The sequence below is a fragment of the Myodes glareolus genome, chromosome 19 (assembly GCF_982192425.1).
Source record: "Myodes glareolus chromosome 19, mMyoGla1.1, whole genome shotgun sequence".
NCBI lineage: Eukaryota > Metazoa > Chordata > Mammalia > Rodentia > Cricetidae > Myodes > Myodes glareolus.
The window spans coordinates 3,655,228-3,674,562 of NC_142044.1; the positions used below are offsets into that span (position 1 = coordinate 3,655,228).

General features: G+C 49.7%; 2 long non-coding RNA genes across 2 annotated transcripts; one reads left to right on the forward strand and one right to left on the reverse strand.

Moving 5' to 3' along the window:
* The first annotated feature begins 7,338 nt into the window (after positions 1-7,338).
* Positions 7,339-9,726, forward strand: LOC146891126 (uncharacterized). The gene is made up of 2 exons (XR_014998101.2): positions 7,339-7,777; positions 8,248-9,726. It is a non-coding gene; the product is annotated as an uncharacterized LOC146891126 (long non-coding RNA).
* On the reverse strand, positions 8,337-19,090 carry LOC146891125 (uncharacterized). Its single transcript, XR_014998100.2, has 3 exons — positions 18,997-19,090; positions 15,940-16,330; positions 8,337-8,477 (listed from the first exon to the last, which is right to left on the reverse strand). It is a non-coding gene; the product is annotated as an uncharacterized LOC146891125 (long non-coding RNA).
* Positions 19,091-19,335: the final 245 nt, after the last annotated feature.

Consider the following 19,335-nt stretch of genomic DNA (forward strand, 5'->3'; position numbering starts at 1 on the left):
GACTCCAGAGCCAGCGGGACAGTGCCCGGCCTTGTCTCTGATCTCCTCAGATTCCCAGTATTTTGCACAACATTATCTGGCAGGAAGTCCTTGGAAAAGACGGAGGGAGGGGCACGACGAGGAACTTAGCCATTTGCCCTGCTTGGGAAAGAAACCACCAGTGTGCCTCCATCTGACCCCAAGGTCAAGAAGACAGCAGAGACCCCGAGGATGCCCAGGGGCAGGAGGGAGAACACATTCTAAGTAGAGACACTTGTGCCTTGGCTGCTGGACCACTAAACAAAAGAATGCAAAGACTGGGGATTTGCTGGGATCCACACTGGGGAGGGAAGAGGCTGAGGCCTGGTCCCGGCCAGGGCAGGAATGTGTCAGACCACAGACTGGAGCCAGAGACAATGCCTGGTCAATGATGGGTGGGGATGGGAGGTACAGTGTGTGGGGTGTGTGTGTGGGGGGGGGGTAATGCCCCCCTTATTTGTTTCTCTTCCCAGTGTGAGCACATTGAATAAATAATCTCTTTTCTCTACTCTTCACTTTGGCTTTCTGTTTTCTCAGGACAGGTGGTTGAGCCTTGCTTGTTAAGGCCGCCATTGACCAAGTTCTGATCCTAATAACTCCAGACCACGGGGTCTCCCGGAACCAAATGATCTCTTTTTTCTTTTTTTCTTCCTTTCTTCTCTATTATTTGTTTGTTTGACCTAGGGTCTCATTATGCAGCCTTGGCTGAAACTCTCTATGTAAACCAGGCTGCCCTCAAACTCAGAGATTTGCCGGCTTCTGCCTCCAGCCTGCTGAGACGAAGGGAATGTACCATCTCACCCAGCACAAGTACTCCCAACCACTGAACCTTCTCTCCAGGCCCTGGTCGTGAGTTTTCCATCCTCCTGTCTCTGTCTCTGTCCTCACGCATGACCACCTTCTCAGAGCCCTGGTCAAGGGTCTCTCCTGATGATGACGTCACAGTTTCTCAGAGCCCTGGTCAAGGGTCTCTCCTGTTGACAACGTGAGAATAGCACTATGAAGTGGGAAAGCAGAGGAGACAAAGAACGAACAGGAGAAACTGAGAACAAATCAGAGCTGCTGTCTTGAGAAACACTGAGACAGCATCCACAGGATACATGAAACAGTGTAAGTAGGGCACAAGCCCCTGAATGTTAAAAATACAAGAGGAAATCTCAAAGTTTGTGGAACAGCGTTGGAAGGTAAAGTTGGTGAAATGTCCCTGGCCTAGTTTTCTTCTCTTGCTATGAGAAAAACCATGGCCAAAACCAACTCGGGGAAGAGAGAGTTTATTTCAGTTTATGCTTCCTGGTAACCGCTCCCCATGGAGAGAAGTCAGGGTAGGAGCTCAAGGCAGGCCCCTGATGCAGAAACGGAGTCCTATGTATGATTTTTCTCTTTGGGACTTGCCGGCTTGTTGGGGTACCCGGCGGGACAGAAACCTCAACAAGCCGGCCCTCATGTTACAAATGGCGCCAACGTGTGGACAACTGTATCCACATAAAGCCTGAGACAGCTTGGGAAGTAATTCTAGAACAAAATAACAGCATTATGCATGGTTTCTTGGTAGCAGCAATTTCTCGGGTCTGCTCTGCTTGCTAGAGGCAAGCAAATGCTCTCATCTAAGAGAGGCTTCCTGACTCAGCTTTAGCTGCAAAACCTTGCAGCTCTTTTAAGAGGTCCTGCCACGAAACACTTAAACGTTGATGAAAAGCTGAACGCACGCTTTTCGGTTTTCAGCCATAGCAGGAAAAAAGCTGTGCTGTTTTAAAATGCTGGCTTTCTGGGCCGTCCTGCCAGGGCAATCTCTGACTCTTTCAGGCAGGCAGTCCGACTGAATGTGGTCTGTGAGCAGAATGCTATGGCTTGCTTGCTAGCAAGGACCTTGAAACGCCATAGAGTTGTGACAGTGAACACAGCTCTGGCTGGTATCTCAGCCATGAGGCTGAAAAGTTAAAAAATGAGCTGGATCTAGCCTTCAAAGCCACGGCTTTCCGTATTGCTTTGTAAATTAAAGGCTCATGTGGTCAAAAAAGAGAGATATACAGTAAAGAGAGATTCAAAGAGGAAGAAAACCTCTAAATGGTTTACAGTGTGTATATGCAGGCTAAAAGTTAAAGTTCTTAAAGTTAAAAGGAAAGAAAGAGAGTAGTTGGGTGTGGTGGTACACACCTTAAATCCCAATGCCTGGGAGGCAGAGGCATATTGACCTCTGTGACCTCAAGGTGTGGTAGTACACGCCTTTAATCCCAATGCCTGGGAGGCAGAGACAGATCTCTGTGAGTTCAAGGTGTGGTAGCATACACCTTTAATCCCAGCACTGGGGAGGCAGAGACAGGAGGATCTCTGTGAGTTCAAAGACAGCCTGGTCTACAGTGTTATTCCAGGACAAAGATATACAAAGATCCTGTCTCAAAAAGTAAAAGTAAAAATAAAAGAAATAGAGGTTAAAATAAAGCCACATAAAGATGGAAAATGCACAGATAATCTTCATACTGTATGCTATTATGCTCTCTTTAAATTGTTTGATTGCTGAGGAAGGAGCAACAACTGCTAAAAGACTTTTGTTTATAAATGCTGCTGAACTAACCCAAGATAGGTATTTTGAAAATACCTTGGCTTCAAAATTGAAGTCAAAAGGTATGTTACTTTGGAGAAGAGATTTTGCTTTTGTTTCCACAGAAAATGAGAGGCTCTGGATTTATTCAGAGTTAAGAAAAATCATCTTTGATCAAGGGAGACCTCCTGAGAAATTTCCGGTAGGAACAGATGGCCTGGATGTCTGAATTCTACATCCAGAACAGATTCAAGACTGCTGCCTGAGATGATCAAGACTCACAGGATACTCCAGTCAGGACTTGATTATAACTCTAAATTTTCTTTAGGTCCCCATAAGATCATCAGCGCCCCCAACCAGCAGGAAGTAGCCTGAAATACTACGCCCACATTCCCAGCAAATGGACTATGGGTATTTTCTTTTGTTTAAAAAAAAAAAAAGAGGGAAATGATGCGGGAGAATTGTCTGTATTCTGTCAATCATATTTTAATAAAACGCTGATTGGCCAGGCAGGCAGTATAGGTGGGAAAACCAGACAGGAAATAGAGGTGATGCAATGAGAACAGGAGAATTCTGGGAAGCAGAGAGGTTCCTCTGCCACTCCTGCGCAGACCACTGAAGAGGCAACATGTAAGCTGTCACGCTGAGAAAGGTATGGAGCCATGTGCTAACATAGATAAGGATAATGGGGTAACATAAGTTATAAGAGCTAATAAGTAGCCTGACCTAATGGGCCAATCAGTTTATAACCTTATGGAGTCCTGTGTGTAATTTCTGTTTGGGATTTGCCGGCTGTTGGGGTACCGGGCGGGACAGAAACCCCAACAAGCTGGCCCTCATGCTACAGGGGGGGGTGCTGCTTACCAGGTCGCTCTCTGGCTCATGCTCAGCTAGTTTTCCTATACGGCTGCCTGGGGAGTATCACCACCTCCAGTGGCTGCTGGACCCTCTTACATCAATTAACAACCAAGAAAATGCCAACGGATGCATAGGCCAATCTGTGAGAGGAAGTTCTTCAGTTGAGAGCCCCTCTTCCCATGACAAAAGAACCTCTCTAACTGGCACAGGCCCTGAAGATAAATTTCTTAAAGGACAATAAAAGGCAAAACATAAGAGAATAGAAAAGGAATTTAGGAAGTGGTTCTGCTACGAGAAAATGGTGGTAAGGAACTCACCAAGCAAATAATGTAAGAAAAATGCCTGGGCGGGGAAGACTGGACAGCCCCAGACACCTGGGAAGAGTTGGCCAGAGTCCATGTCAAGACACACCGCGTGGCAGAGTAGAACTTGAAACAGAAGAAAGACCCTAAGAGTTTTCCAGAAAAAGAAATAGTTACATGTACGACACCGAGCTTCCTATCAGTAACATGGAGAATAAAATACGTGGAAGACGTGTCTTCAGTACTCAGCTTTCGCACTAAAATTTCACCCCCAGCCACACTCCATATAAAATGTTACTCTTAGTACCTGTCATTATCGATCCTCAAAGACATATACAAACATGAAACATGCACAAAAATTTACATCCCATTCATACTGTAAGGAAGCTGCTAAAGGACAGATCTCTGAGTTCAAGGACATTCTGGTCAACACGTCAAGTTCCAGGCCAGTCAAAGCTACTCTGTCTCAAACAAAACAAAACAAAAAACAGCAATAATAAAAATCCACAAAAATAAGACAAGAGGAAAGCTTGCAATCCAAGGGAATGAAAAAGAGTTCCAGAAGACAGTGTAATGCAGGCCCCAGAGGCTCTGGGAGGAGGGAGCCATACTAGCAAAGCAATAGAACATACATCCTTGGATTTGAGATCTCAAAATGGATGTAAAGTTGACCTACAAGGCTGAAAATACCCAAATTTTTGGATGCTTTTGAAAAACAGAGAGCAAAGCATGGAGGGGTCACTGCAGCAGGAAGAAGGATGCGCTGAGGGAGGGATGGAGGGGTCACTGCAGCAGGAAGAGGGATGCGCTGAGGGAGGGATGGAGGGGTCACTGCAGCAGGAAGAGGGATGCGCTGAGGGAAGGATGGAGGGGTCACTGCAGCAGGAAGAAGGATGCGCTGAGGGAGGGATGGAGGGGTCACTGCAGCAGGAAGAAGGGTAGGGAGGGAATCTGCTCTCATTTTATGACTTGGTGCAGCATTGGATAATGTTTATTTTATAAAATCATAATAATGGACCTTTGCCAAAGATTCATAAACAGTTGTGTTTGAAGGATAGAGTGCACAGGAAGGAGAGAGTGAAGGATCTAAACTATTTATGTGTAGTGACGGTGGTGATGTACGCCTGCGATCTTGGCACCCAGGAGGTAGAGGCAGGAGGACAGAGAGCTCAAGGATTGCCTGGGTTACGTGCCAAGCTCCACTACACTTTGGGCTACACACCAAGCTCTAGGCCAGACTGGGGTACATAATGGGACCCTGTTTCTAATGCACATATAAAATTTAGGAATATCCACTTGCTGTAGTGAAAAGAATTTAAGTAAATTACTCAAGAAAGAGCAGTTTGCCTTATTCTTAAAATAGAACTAGCAGTGTTGTAAGTGGTTGCTTCTGAGAACAAAAGGAAGATGAGGCAGAAATGTGCAAGAGACTATTGTATATAATTTGACAACATTAGTTAAGAATAAAATGGCCGGGAGATGGTGGAGGAGCACACCTAATCCCAGCACACCGGTGGAGGAGGGCAGAGCCAGGCAGGTTTCTGTGAGTTGGAGGACAGTTTGGTCTCCGAAGAGAGCTCCAGGCCAGCCTGGTCTACAGCGTGAGTTCCAGGACACCCAGAACTGTTAGACAGAGAAACCCAGTCTTGAAAAACCAAAATAATAATAAGAAGGAAAAGAGCTGAGGTATAACTCTGGTAGGTGGATCAATGTGAGCAAGGCCTTGGGTTCAATCCCCAGCACACCAACAGACAAACATGCTACTTAAGAGCCAATAGAAGTAAGGAAACTGGGTCTGCCTTGGCCAGTGACATTTCTCTTTGCCAAGACACCTTTTGCCACTTTGCAAACCCTTCAGTCAGTGCTACATCAGCAAATACACAGTGGAAATGCATGAAAACCATCATACTTTTGGAACTGGGACTGCCTTTCCTGCCAATAGTAATAGCCAGAAAAGGGTGTCCCATTTCCAAGGCACCCCAACAAGCTGGGAAGCAGCCTACCTCATGCTTTCAAAGGCAAACCCTAAGACTTGGAGAGGCTTACAGTCTGAGGTAACAGACACCCAAGCAAGGGAGCCACCATCTTGGACACCCAGTCCTGTTCGGCCTTTTGCTGACTCTACCCTCGTCCCTATCGGGCCACGGCAGCATAAGAGACCCCAGGTACAACCACCCACCTAAAATGTCAGTGCACAGAAGGATGAGACAATGTGGCTGATGTTTGAAGTCATTGAGTTTTGGAACACACACACACATATCACACACACACACACACACACACACACACACACACATCTCAAGCTGAGTCTGAGGGTTGCACTTGTAATCAGAGCACTTTCAAGGAAGAAATAGGGTGGTTGTGACTTCATAATCAACTTAGCAAGACCTGAAACAAACAAAAAACAAAACAACCCTAAATAAAAACAATCCTATCCTGAGCTCGTATTCTTCCCTTGACGCCACCTCAGGTGTGTTTCTTAGCGGACGTACCATTGGGACTTGAGTGGGACAATCTTCGGGAGCTGCCTGCACATCGGAACACTGTAGCACCCCTGACCCTCCCTTCCCAGTGTATCTGATACTCCCTCCCCTTACCGCTGTGACAATTTAAAATGCCCTTAAGCTTACCCAAGTGACTCCCAAGGACATCCTCAGGACAGATGTCCAGGTAGAAACCACCTTGGGATGGCTTAAAACTGACTTGTTGTGTATCAGGGGAAGGACAAGGGGGTGCAAAGGGACAGGGAGGGACATACTTAGTGACTTACGTTAACTGCAAGACATCTCGGCAGCCCTGCTCTGATGCATGGCATCCTGGGTGAGACCCCTTCAACACCGATTCCAGAAGTGTGCCTGTGAGCATTTGAGGGGAGCCGTGCACCCTGGGAGAGAGCATGGGAATACAGAGCCCATGGGGAAGGGAGCTGACAAGCTACCTCTCCTAGACATTTTCCAACCCACTGAAACTCCAGAGGGGATATACCCAGACACCCCCAGGATGCCCAGGGCTAATGCCACATTCTGCTCTTTGTCTAACGGGGAAATGGCTGTGGTGGAGGTCAGTTAGATGGTCAAATAGGCAAATTTACGCTTGGTGTGCAGAGCCTAGTTGTCCAAGATGGCCTGGCCTGGCTGAAGCCTCCATTTGTTTGCTAAGGATTCTGTAACAAAGGACCACAAGCTGAGTGGCTAGAACAAGAACGGCCCTCGTCTCACGGTTTTGGAGGCTGGAAGTTCCTGATAAGGGCGTTGGCAGGGCCCGTCTTGCTTCTGGTGCCTTGCAGATATTCTCTGGCGTGCTCAGCCTTGTGAACCTCTTCCTACATGCATGCACGGTATCACCCCTTCATGTTCACCTCTTCCTACATGCATGCACGGTATCACCCCTTCATGTTCACGCCTCCTCTTATAAGGGTATTAGCTGTGCTGACTTAGGGCTCACCAAACCTCAGTATGCCCTCAACTAGTCACATTAACGAGGACTTTATTGCTAAACAAAGCCACACTGTGGGGCACTGGGGATGAAGACCTCACGAACGATTCGGGAAGAATCACACGGTTCCACTCTCTGGCAATGAACGTCATTCCTTGCCCTCTGAAAGAAGAATTGATTTCAGATTTCCTTAGTTCACATCTCTCAGGACTCCCGAGTTAAAGGCCTGCATAGCAACAGAGGTACAGGAGAACTCTTACTAGCCCAGTTGAGAGAAAGGCTCTCTCTTTCTCTGTGACAGCGTGTTTCAGCTTGAGATTTCCATGGCAACGACAGAAAATATTTAATGTGTCTCATCTGCCCAGTAGACACAGCTGGGACAGGTGTGGCTGCCTGTGAATCACACTTTGCCATCAGAGGATCACAACGTACCTTTGATGACTAAAAACACTTGGGCACCCACATCTGGGCACTCAAGCCACCCTAGGGGATGAGATGCCTGCCGGGCTTAGAAACCAGCGTTTGTGGAAATACAATGGCATTTGAGAGCATATGGGGTCAGTCCAACGCCACTGGAAGTCTGGGAAGACGCCTTCAGTGTTTTATCTGCTCATCGGCCCTTTGGGTAAGTTCTTGTTTGGCACGTAAGATGAACAGGCACCCGGAACTTAAAATCTAGAGAGAAGAAAGATAAGCACACAGACCATTGTGAAGAGTGGTCTGAAGGCAGCCAACGGTCTGCCTTGACAGTGAGCAACAAGGTCTGAACTTGTAGGGTGATGAATCCTCTCTAATGGGGCGGCATTGGAGCCAAGACCTGAAAGGATTCAGACAAGAGCGTTGCTGGTGGAGGGATCAGCTCATGCAAAAACCCTGAGTTGGGGCATGGTGTTGGTGTGCTTCATGGCTCACTGAAAATATTCTGTGGAGGAGGCAAGAAAGAGGCTGGAGGGACAGAGGTGGGCACAGTGGGCCGGCACGGGGTGTCAGGACTGTTGCCAGATACCTCTAGAAGCCACGGAGGAATTATAAGCAAGAAAGTGATGAGATTTGATTTCTGCTTTTAAATTAATCAACAAACTTTGTTTATTTCAGGCACCGTCTCCCATGCATAATTGAGGCTGGCCTCCGACTGGACGAATCTCCTTCCTCAGCCTTCTGAGTGCTAAGAGACAGGCACACAGCCCCACAACCAGCAGCTTTTTATGTCAAAGCAGTCACGGTGACACACACTTGGAGGAAGAGACAGTAAGATGGCAAACTCAAGGTCAGCGGAGAGCATTGTTGAGTGTGAGCATGATAGTGTCATGGTTCTCCACGGGGAACTGAAACAGAAAGAATAAACGTGAGAAGGGGCTTGGATGATATGATCTGGGTAGGCCAAGAGTAGCTGTCTTTATGCTGGAGAGGATGAGTAAGTAGCTGTTCTGTCTGCCCACGGGTGCCTCAGTAACACCACGTGGGTTGAAAGATTGCTGGAGAATGTGGCTCTTTACTCCGTGGTAGAAGGCTGAAGACACTGGGCTCTGTTATCTGTGAAAGACAATAGCAGTCACTTCGGCACCAACAGAGTGGATGAACTTGCCAGCAAGACACCAAGGCAGCAGGCTAAAAGCTGAAGCTTTTCCACTGGACTACTTTACATTCTGACTGCTGTGGGAAGAGGCCACCCACCTGTGAGGAGGGTCTTCTCACTTCAGTAAAACAAAAACAAGAAGACAGGAAAACCTGAGGGTAGGCCCGAGTCCAAATCCAGGGATTCTGACAAACAAGATCAACCATCACAGGGAGGAAGGAGAAAGAGCTTGGGAAAGGAGGAGGAAGGAGAAGAGAGGGAGGAAGAGGAAGGAGAGAAAAGGGAGGGCAGACTAGCAACTCAGGAATCTGATCCATGAGCAGGGAGAATCTTCTGGAAGAGCCCAGTTAGGCAGGGCTGGCTCTGGTGAAACTCCGCACAGGGCCCTGTGGTTGGCTGAGGGGCCAGCCCCACAGTGACACACTTCCTCCCACAAGGCCATGCGCACTCTAACAAAGCCACCCCTCCTAATAGTGCTGCTCCCTATGAGCTTTGGGGGCCAATCACATCCAGACTACCCTTCCCAAAGACCTCACCTCTTAATACCTCAGATGAGGCTGAATCCTGCCATGGGTGCCGGTGGGAACATTGAAGCCTTAGAGGCGAGGGAGGCGTGAAGGAGCTGAACAAACATTGGGGCTGACGGGGTGGAAAGAAAACTGGGTTTGAGTGAGGACAGGTGAGCGTGTGTAGACCCAGTTTTCCAGGCTGAGTGGCTGTGTGAGCAATGGGGTCAAAGCAAACGTAGGGGGAAATCAGGACCTAGGGGGAAATCAGGACCGTGCTGGACGGGGAAGGAGAGAACGTGGATCCTCAACTCACTCAGACTTGTCTGTTCCCAGAACGGCCTGCGTTGTGGGGCCGAAGCCTTTATCAGCCCCGTCACTGACTAGTTCGGGCTCGACCTACAGGGGAGCCTCACTCTGCCATTGTCGATGTTGATGCTTTTCTTGGCCCCCACCTCAGACTCCCTAACAAAGCCTAAATGTGTGACCATCCGACTGCCTCGTTTCTGTCCTCTCCCTTCTGTTCTTCCTGTGAGCCCCTCGTCCTCCTGACTTAGGTCATGGCCTCCTAACATCCGCCCTTGACATCCCTCTGTAACTTTTATCTTACAGCTCACTGCTGTCTGAAGCGCCAGTGGCTTGTTACCTGGGCAGTCCGTGCCCAGCTCCTTAATCAGGCTTCACAATCCTTACACTCTGGTCATTGACTGCAGTATTTCTCTTCATTCCAAGAAAAGCTGTTTCTTCACCAATCAGACCCCTTCCACAAAGCATCCTCAGGGTGCCCAGGCCACTTGGCACCGGCCCTCAAGCCCTCACAGTGCCTGGGGGCTTCACCCCACAGTAGCACTGCTGGAATGGGCTCTGGTCTTCTTCACTTTGCCTTCTGAGCCTGGTGTCAGAACAGACACGGAGGCGCATACCTAGAGTACCCTTCGTGGAGCGCAGCCAGGCTGCCTCCGCCGAGCCAAACCTCAGCTGTGCTGTCATGACTGAGGGCTGCAGCGGCTGGAGATGACCACTCTGCACCCCTGGAGGCCGGCAATGACTGCCTTGTATCTGCCTTGGCGGGGGGATGTCTTCCAAAGGTGTCTTGCTTACAATAGCAGCACTGCAGACAGCTCAGGACAGGAGTGTGATAGCATCGGCTCCTCTCATGGGTAATGCTGGCAAGTCTGAGGTCAGAACCCCGTAGAAGGGCCTCTGAAGTTTTGGACTAGAGAAAGCCCTCCGACAGCTGGCTGACCACTGTCTTTGTGGCACCCTGCCCCAGAGAGTCCCTGACTACTCACTGGAGAGTTTCTGATGTGACTCTGAGGACCTGCCCACTCCGAAGTTTGGAGAGCTGGACCGTTCCTCAGTTCCCTGCTTTACAGCCAGGTAAACTGAGGCTAGTTTTGACGTGGCAAGATTTTTTTCTGTTTTACCAGTTCAACTAAAAAAAATGCACGTGTGTAAACATGCACAAGCTTGCACTGTGCAGTCAGGTATGACTGAGTGGGGAATTTCACAGAGGTTCTTACCCTCTGTGAGAGTTAGTAGTGTTTGAGAGGTGGCTCAAGGTAGTCTGTGTCCATGGACCATCACGGGCAGGCTGTGTCCATGGGCCATCACGGGCAGGCTGTGTTCATGGGCCATCACGGGCAGGCTGTGTCCATGGGCCATTGAGGGCAGGCTGTGCCCATAGACCATCACGGGCAGGCTGTGTCCATGGGCCATCACGGGCAGGCTGTGTCCATGGGCCATTGAGGGCAGGCTGTGCCCATAGACCATCACGGGCAGGCTGTGTCCATGGGCAATCACGGGCAGGCTGTGTTCATGGGCCATCACGGGCAGGCTGTGTCCATGGGCCATCACGGGCAGGCTGTGTCCATGGGCAATCACAGGCAGGCTGTGTTCATGGACCGTCAAGGGCAGGCTGTGTTCATGGGCCATTGAGGGCAGGCTGTGCCCATGGACCGTCAAGGGCAGGCTGTGTTCATGGGCTGTCAAGGGCAGGAATGTGCCCATGGACCATCAAGGGCAGGCTATGCCCATGGACCATCGAGGGCAGACTGTGCCCATGGACCATCAAGGGCAGGACTCTCAGATGATTCCCAGACTAAAGAATAAGACACAGCCTCCCAGCAATCCTAGGCTCCACCGAGGTCATTATGTGCTGTCCACTAACTGTCCTTAGCGCAGCCCTGGCCATGCTACTCTGAGCATTCTACAGCCCTGGGAATGGAGGTTGCATTTTGGTGACTTGGAGCTTGAAAGACGGTCTGTCCCTTCCAGCTTCTTTTAGTTCTTTTTCTCATCGCTGACCAAAGTACCTGACCAAAAGCAACGTAAAGGAGAGGGGTTTGGTGTTGGCTTACAGTTCAGGGAGATGCGGCCTGTCGTGGCAGGGATGTGGCGGCAGAGGCACGAGGCAGCTGGCCACACTGCAGCTGCAGCCAGGCATCAAAGGGAGATCTGTGCCGGTGCCCAGCCCACTTTCTCCTTTCCGTTCAGTCCAGGACCCCAGTCCTCTGAATAGTGCCCCACCCCATTCAGTAGAACCCCTCTGGGAACCGCCTCCTAGCCACACCCACAGAGGACTTTCCATGGTGATCCAAAACCCGGTCAAGGTGACAAACAAGACCAGCCATGACACAGCTTCTCCTGAGGGACCTCACTTTACAGATTAGTGAGCCCATGGTGTGAGCTTGTGTGAGTGTGCATGAATGAGAGTGTGAGCGGGTAGAACCTGGCAGGCTGGAGGGCGACCCGCCATTCTCTGCATGAGCAGAGGTGTACGGGCGGGAGGGCAACAGCCTGCTGGGGGACCGGTGGGGAGATGACCTTCCCTCTGCCAGCTAGCAGCTGGGATGGTGGCTCCAGTCCCTCAGGAATCTAGTGTGGTGGCCTAGAAGGCAAGAGGGAAGCAAGAGGGGAGAAGTGGGAGGAGGGAAGGAGGAGGGGAGGAGGGGAAGGAGAGGGAGGAGAGGGAGGAGGGGGAGGAGGGGAAGCTTGCCTCCTTGCTGGTTTGACTCACGGCTGTAACTTATCAGCACACTGACAGGAAGTTTGTTTTTCACTCAAATGAGACTTTTGTTGAATGCTTGAGTGGAAGGCATGATACACTCACACAGCTGAACTCCTACTGCAGGGAGTGAAAAAAAAAAAAAAACAGGCTTTATTGTGTGAGCAATCGCATATTCCTGAAAGCCAGAGAGTATAATTTAAAGCATAGAAACTAAAGTCCAAATAGACTCATCATACTGACTGGATGCTGTGTGTGCATGTGTACGTGTGCATATACATGTGTATGCATATGTGTGCGTAAATACATGCGTGTGCGTGTGTGTGCGCATATATGTGTCTGCATATACGTGTGTGCGTGTGTGTGTGTGCACATGTGTATACGTATATGCGTGGGGGTGGAGGGGTGAAGTGAGAAGGAGGAGATAGGACCTGCATGGTACGGGCCTGGGGCAGGGGATCCTCCCGGGCTGAGGCCCCTGTTCTCACCTCTGGCCCTCAGCAGGTCCAGCACATGGTAGGGTACATCTGGGTACCTTGGGGCTGTGACTCAGAAAAGGCTGGATGAGCTATGGTGGTGGTCCCTCTGAGCCACAACAAGCTTGGGGGAAGTTGTGTGATTGGACAGTCACAGCACAGCTTGCTGACTTTGCTCACACAGACTTGGAGCTCATGTTCTTGAGTCTACACCTCGACCCAGGAGCCCACTGACCCCTGTGCGGCTTCCCCTAATTTCTAAAGCTTGAGCACATGCTGCCCTGTTAGCTGCCGCCACCACGGGGCTTTGACAGGGTTAGCACTAAGAAATGGTCTTTTGTGTCTTTGTGCATTTCATGTGTATGTGCTGCGTGTACACACGTATGCGTGGAGAAGCCAGAGGTCGGCCTCCAGAGTCATTCATTCCTCAGGAGCTGCCCACCCTGGTTTTCAAGGGAGGTGCTCTCATTGGTCTGAATCTGGCTAGGTGACTAGCAAGCCCCAGGTCCTCCTTCCTCCCAATCCTGGGATTAGAAACAGCATTACGCACGCCTGGCTCTTAATCAGCAGATTGGGAGTTTGAGCGCAGGTTCTGTGTCTGCATCAGAAAAATCCTTCCAGGAGAGAAGCCAGAGGTCCTGCCAGGAAAGGTGATGTGAGGGGTGGGGGTGCAAGCCCTGTCTCTATGGCTGGCTTCGAGCTGGAAGAAAGGGGTCAAGAGGCAAGAGGTAGACAGGCTTTGGCAGCAGCAAGACACGAACTCACTCTCCTGGAGACTCTGGAAGAAATGCAGCGTGTTGGAGAATATTATTTTAAGGTGTGTGACTTTTGTTTATGCTCTGGAACATTTGTTTAACGATACAAACATTTGTTTGATGAAATAAAATTCACCTGTGATCTGGAAGCTGAGTCAGCAATCAGCTGACAGGAAGTAGTAGGGAGGAGCCAGGTGGAGAAGGGTTTATAAAGAGGGATGAGAAAAAAACCGCACAAGGACTTCTTAAGAGACATGAGGGAGGAGGCGAGCTAGGTGAGCTGCTTGCTGTTCAGCCTCTCTGGGAAGCAGGGCTCCACCTTAACCTTTGGATCTTGAGTTCTTTAGTGGAACAGAGATTTAGATAAATTCTCTTAGGAGTTTTGAAAGAGTCAGCGCCCGGGGGAACAGAATCTCTTCAGGCTGTGGCTCCCTTGCTGCTGCTCGCAGTGGTGGAGTCGCTGACTAGAATGGCCGTAGTTTAAAGGCAGACGGTAAACAAGAGGACAGCAGTAGCCCCCCCTCCCCCGATTTTGGGAACTGTGGCCTTCAGAACTGTATGATAATAAATTTATGTTGTGGGCTGGAGAGATGGCTCAGTGGTAAAGAGCACTGCCTGCTCTTCCAAAGGTCCTGAGTTCAATTCCCAGCAACCACATGGTGGCTCACAACCATCTGTAATGAGGTCTGGTGCCCTCTTCTGGCTTGCAGACAGACACACAGATAGAATATTGTATACATAATAAATAAATAAATAAATTTATGTTGTGTAGTCTGTCTACCATCTAACTTGTTGGGATCCTCCTGCCTCAGCCTCTGAGTACAGCCACCTGTGTGGAGGACATTTTCAGTAGCTCACTGATGTATTCCCATGCCTGAATTGTGTTTCTGTTGAGCCACTAAGTTTGTCCTGATTGCACCAGAGGACTTGACACAGCGCTCACTCCTCTCAGTGGCTTCTGGGACAGTAAGCTGCCAGCTTCCCTGCTCTGCTGGCTCGCCCCTCAGTTTCCCGCCTCCTTTGTCCTCTAAGCTCTCAGGTCTGCAAATGTCAGAGCCCCACACCCTGCCCACAGGTCCCTCTTTTTTACCTACTGCCAGTGGCTCCATCCAGCCTCACAGAACAAAAATGTCATCAAGGCCAATGACTCCGGCTTGTCTTCATTATCAAGCTGACGGGACATAGAGTCGCCTAAGGGACCTAGGATCCTAGGGGACACATTTCTGGATGTGCCTTAAGGCTTTCTCCAGAGGTTTGACTGAGGAAGGAACCCCTGAATGGGTTCCCAAATAAGAAAAGGATTTTGGAGCAGCTGTATTGATCTCTCTCGGTCCTGAGTGTAGATGAATGGCAGCCTCTCTTACTGCCATGCCTTCCCCGCCACAAAGGATGGATCACCTCCTACTGGGAGCCAAGGGGGAAACCCTTCATTTCTTTAACTGCCTTTATCAGGTTATGCCAGTGGGGAGAGGAGCGAACACAACTTCCAATTCGGACTTTCTAGCCAGTGTACCCAACTGTATCTGTCTTTCTGTCCAATCACAGACCCAGCATGTCAGTGTCCAACTGTGTCTGTCTGTCCGATCATGCGCCCAGAGTGCCTTATTGAGTGTCCATGGCTTGCCCTGACCTCTCTGAGGCGGTCCTTCCTAGTTTACACTTTTCCTCACACAGATTCCTTCACCTCAGGGAATGTCACACTGCCCTGATTTTCCTGGTGAAACCTTGGCATTGTCCTTCTCTGTCACCTTGATGCAACTCACGAGCAAAGCCTCTGTTTCTACCTGCAGAAGACACTCAGAATCTGACCTCCTCCCCACCATGGCTGCCGCAGCATTTCCAGCCATCTTTACCCTTCGCATGGATCAAAATGAAGCTCAGACCATGCTGCTGTTTATTCCCATCCGTTCCCGTCTAACTGTGCCAAGGCCCAAGTCCTCTCAGGGCTCCGTGGGGGCTCTTCTCAGCCTCCCACTTCCGCCTCCACCTAACTCTGCTTACGTCACTGCAGCCGCCTCCACTCCTGCCGGTTCCTCCAGCGCAGCAAGCACGCTTCCTCTTGAGCTGCAGAGGGCTTGCCTGAGGGGCAGCTGCAGCTGGCCAGAGTCCAGAGCACACAGTCTCACAGTCTACAGCAGTGCTGTCCATCAAAACCAAGAACACCCCGCCCCCGCCCCGCCCCGCCCCCGCTCCACTCCCGCCTCCAGACAAACTCATTCACACCAACAACCTCCTAAAGACAGCCAGGTACACATGCTAAAGATGCCTTCAATCCCACTGATCGGACCTCACAGAGGCCTTGTGGCTGTGCACTCTCCAGGGAGCCCACGTCTAGTCCGGGGCTCAGCTACTTTACTAGTGTCTTCAGGATGTTCGACTCCTCTGTTAAGATTTGAATGACTGATCAAAGTCCCCCAGTCAGCCCTATTGAACTTCCAAGCAGCTTTGATTATTTTCAGTCACATACCTAAATGCCACCCGAACACAGAGAGATACTGGAACTCTTGAAGGTCGAGTGGTTTATTGATCACGGCGGCCGCACCAGCACTGAGGTGGCAGAAGTTTCTGAGGTGAGCTCGGGAGGTGGCTTCCCTTCTGCAGAGGTTCAGCATCTAGTCCAAAGGGGAGAAGAGACTCCCAGCAACTCTCAAAGGACACCAACTGTCACGTTCCGCTCATAGACTAAACAGGGCTGAGCCACACCATCGGAGGGCCAGAAGACTGAAGAAGCAGTGTCTTCCCTGGGACACACAGATTCATCAATTCTACACCACGTCCTGCTTCCTTTTGCTGTGTATTTATTCCTCTGAATTACTAATGTTCCCAGTTTGTGGCTGCAGTCACCTTGAGACGGAAGCCTAGAATAGGAACAACCAATTAAAATGCAAAAGCATTGATGATGGGCATCGATTAAAATCCCAGGGACATGGAGATAAAAGACGGCCTTCTCCAGGCACAAGACTTTGTGCCTTTCTCTCAGATACGTCTCCGATAATCAGTCAACACTGCCTTTTCTAAGGGAAAGAGATTTTCCTGCTGTATTTTTTAAAGTTTTTGTTAATGTGTATATGCATGTCTGTGTACCCATATGCCACACAAATGCAGGTTCCTGTAGAGGCCAGAAGAGGGCGCTGAGTCCTCTGGAACTGGAGTTAGAGCTGCTTGTGAACCATGTGGGTGCTGGGAACTGAATCCGGGTTGCCTGTGACCCCTAAGCCGTCTCTCCAGTCCTATTTTTACTGTCTTAATGAAGGTTCCTTCTTGCCATCCAAACCCTTTAGGCTGCATTCCAGACTGTCGCCTGCCTCCCAACTTAGCCTCTCTCGGGTCCTGATGGCTTCCTCCTTGCTCTTCCTACTCTATTATTATAGGCCTTTCCTCTCTCTCTCTCTCTCTCTCTCTCTCTCTCTCTCTCTCTCTCTCTCTCCCCCCCCCCTCTCTCTCTCTCCCTCTCTCTCTTGTTTTACCTTCTCTTTTCCCCTTGCCTCATACAGTGTCAGGTTCTCTGTCACAGTACAGCTTCACATAAGTGTTATATACATGTCTTATCATGTGACCTCTGCTGTCTATGCGCATTGACTGTGTAGCTCAGTGCTGCACACCTTCAATGCATTGTCCTATATAATATTCAAGATTGCTGTATGAACTCATTAGGGGTTAGAACCAAGGGCACCACAGGGAACACCTCTAGCGGGCAGCAACCGAGTCATCCTCAGTTCACGCGAGTGCGGCCTCGGCACTGGAGGGTGTCTGCCTTGGTCCTGGGCCTTCTGGAACAGGCAGCTCCATCACTGTTTGGGGATGCAAGGGAATAAGGGTTGCTAGAGGCAGGTCACTCACCCCAGGCCACGGGGTCGGAGAGCCCAAGCTCACAGCAACGATAACAAACATACACGCTGATCATCCACACGGTTTTTACAGCACCTTGTAAAATCGTGAAGGCCGGTCTGAGGTTCAGACTCTCAAGGAAAGCGTTTAAACAGTTCAGCGAGCCCACACAGCAAGCAGGAAACTCCAACCATCTCAAAGCTAAGTCACTGTGGAGAGCAGAAGCAAGCTTCTGACCATGGAAACTGATGTCCCTGAAGGACTAGAAGATGTGACATCTATGACCCAAGAGTGGGGTGAAAACCAGCATTCAGAAATGAAGAAAACGTTTGTAAAAATTATGTCCATAGTAGAAATGAATACAGTAGCCATGCCTTATCCATGGGGGCTATGTTCCGAGACACCCCCACCCCAGCGGGCACCTGAATGATAGTACAGAACCCTACACATACGTACGTGCCTATGATAGAGTTAAACTTATAAATTAGGTTCAGGACCTTAACAATAAGTAACAATGCAATTGAACGACTATAATGCCGTGCTGTAGTCCATATCAGTGGAGTGTTCTTACGATGACAGACTACGCAGTTTCTGTGTGGTGACAAGAAGCAGGGGGAATGAAGAGGATGGGGGGAGTAGACGTAGGCTCCTACCTATGGGTTACTTACGACCTGCATGGTGATATCTGAAAAGTCAATCCAGTCACTGAGATGGCTATCTACAACACGGACCCTCTGTCTGGGGCAGGACAGACTGGACCAGCGTGTGTGCTCATCACACCACTTAGATGGGGAGACACCTGAAAACTTGTGAGTTGCTTATACCTGATATTTCCATGAAGATTTTCCAGACCGTGATGAGTCGGGACAGCTGATGCCACAGCAGAAATGCAAGTGGCAGCAACTGCAGCGTTTCCTTCTAACAGGTGGGCGCAGTAGCTTTGCGGACAGTCTCCCAGCACACAGACCAAGGAGACAGAGGGGAGTAACGGAAGAAAGAGAAAACCAGAGAATCGACCCAAGAAGCTGAATACCAAACAGGAGTTCCCTAAAGAAGAAAAGCAGATGGAAGACTTTCCTCTCTCTCTCTCTCTCTCTCTCTCTCTCTCTCTCTCTCTCTCTCTCTCTCTCTCTCCCTGCTCCCTCTCCCTCCCTCCCTTCCTCTCATCCCTTTTAAGATACTAAGGAACAAGTCCCATGGACTGGAGAGTTGACTCAGTGGTTAAGAGCACATATTGTCCTTGAAGAGGACCAGGCTTGGATCTCAGCATTTGCACCAGGTGGCTCACAAAGCCTGTCACTCCAGAGGATCCAATGCCCTCTTCTGACCTCTGCAGGCACCAGCACCTACATGCACATTACCCATACACAGAAGCTTACATACACACAATGAAAAAGAAAACAAGGCTTTAAAACAAGCAAAGCCATGTGTCTTCGTTAGGGTTTCTATTGCTGTGAAACGATACCATGATCATAACAATTATTTTTCTTGTTATTGTTTTGTCTTTTTCAAGACAAGATTTCTCTGTGTAACAGCTCTGGCTGTCCTGTAACTCATTTTGTAGACCAGGCTGGCCTCAAACTCACAGAGATCTACCTGCCTCTGCCTCCTGAGTGCTGGGATTAAAGGCTGTGCCACCACTGTCCAGCATCCACAGCAACTCTTATAAAGAAAAATATTTAATGGGGTGGCTTACAGTTCAGAGGTTTAGTCCATTATCTCCATGGTAGACATGGCAGCATGCAGGCATATATGGTGCTGGAGCTGAGAGTCCTCCATCTTGATCAGCAGGCAACAGGAAGCGAACTGAACCACTGGGCGTGGCTTGAACATATATGAGCCTTCAATGCTCGCCTCCACAGTGACACACTTTGGGCGTAGGGCATAGCTGGTTGAGGTGGGTCCCCGGGAGTGGGCCTTTGTGTGTCACAGCTGGCTTCCACTCTCCGGTCTCATTCTCTACTCCTTATCCACTATGACAAGAAGAAGAACGATTCCATTGCCAGGGCCAAGCGCAGTTCTGACCTGCTTGCCT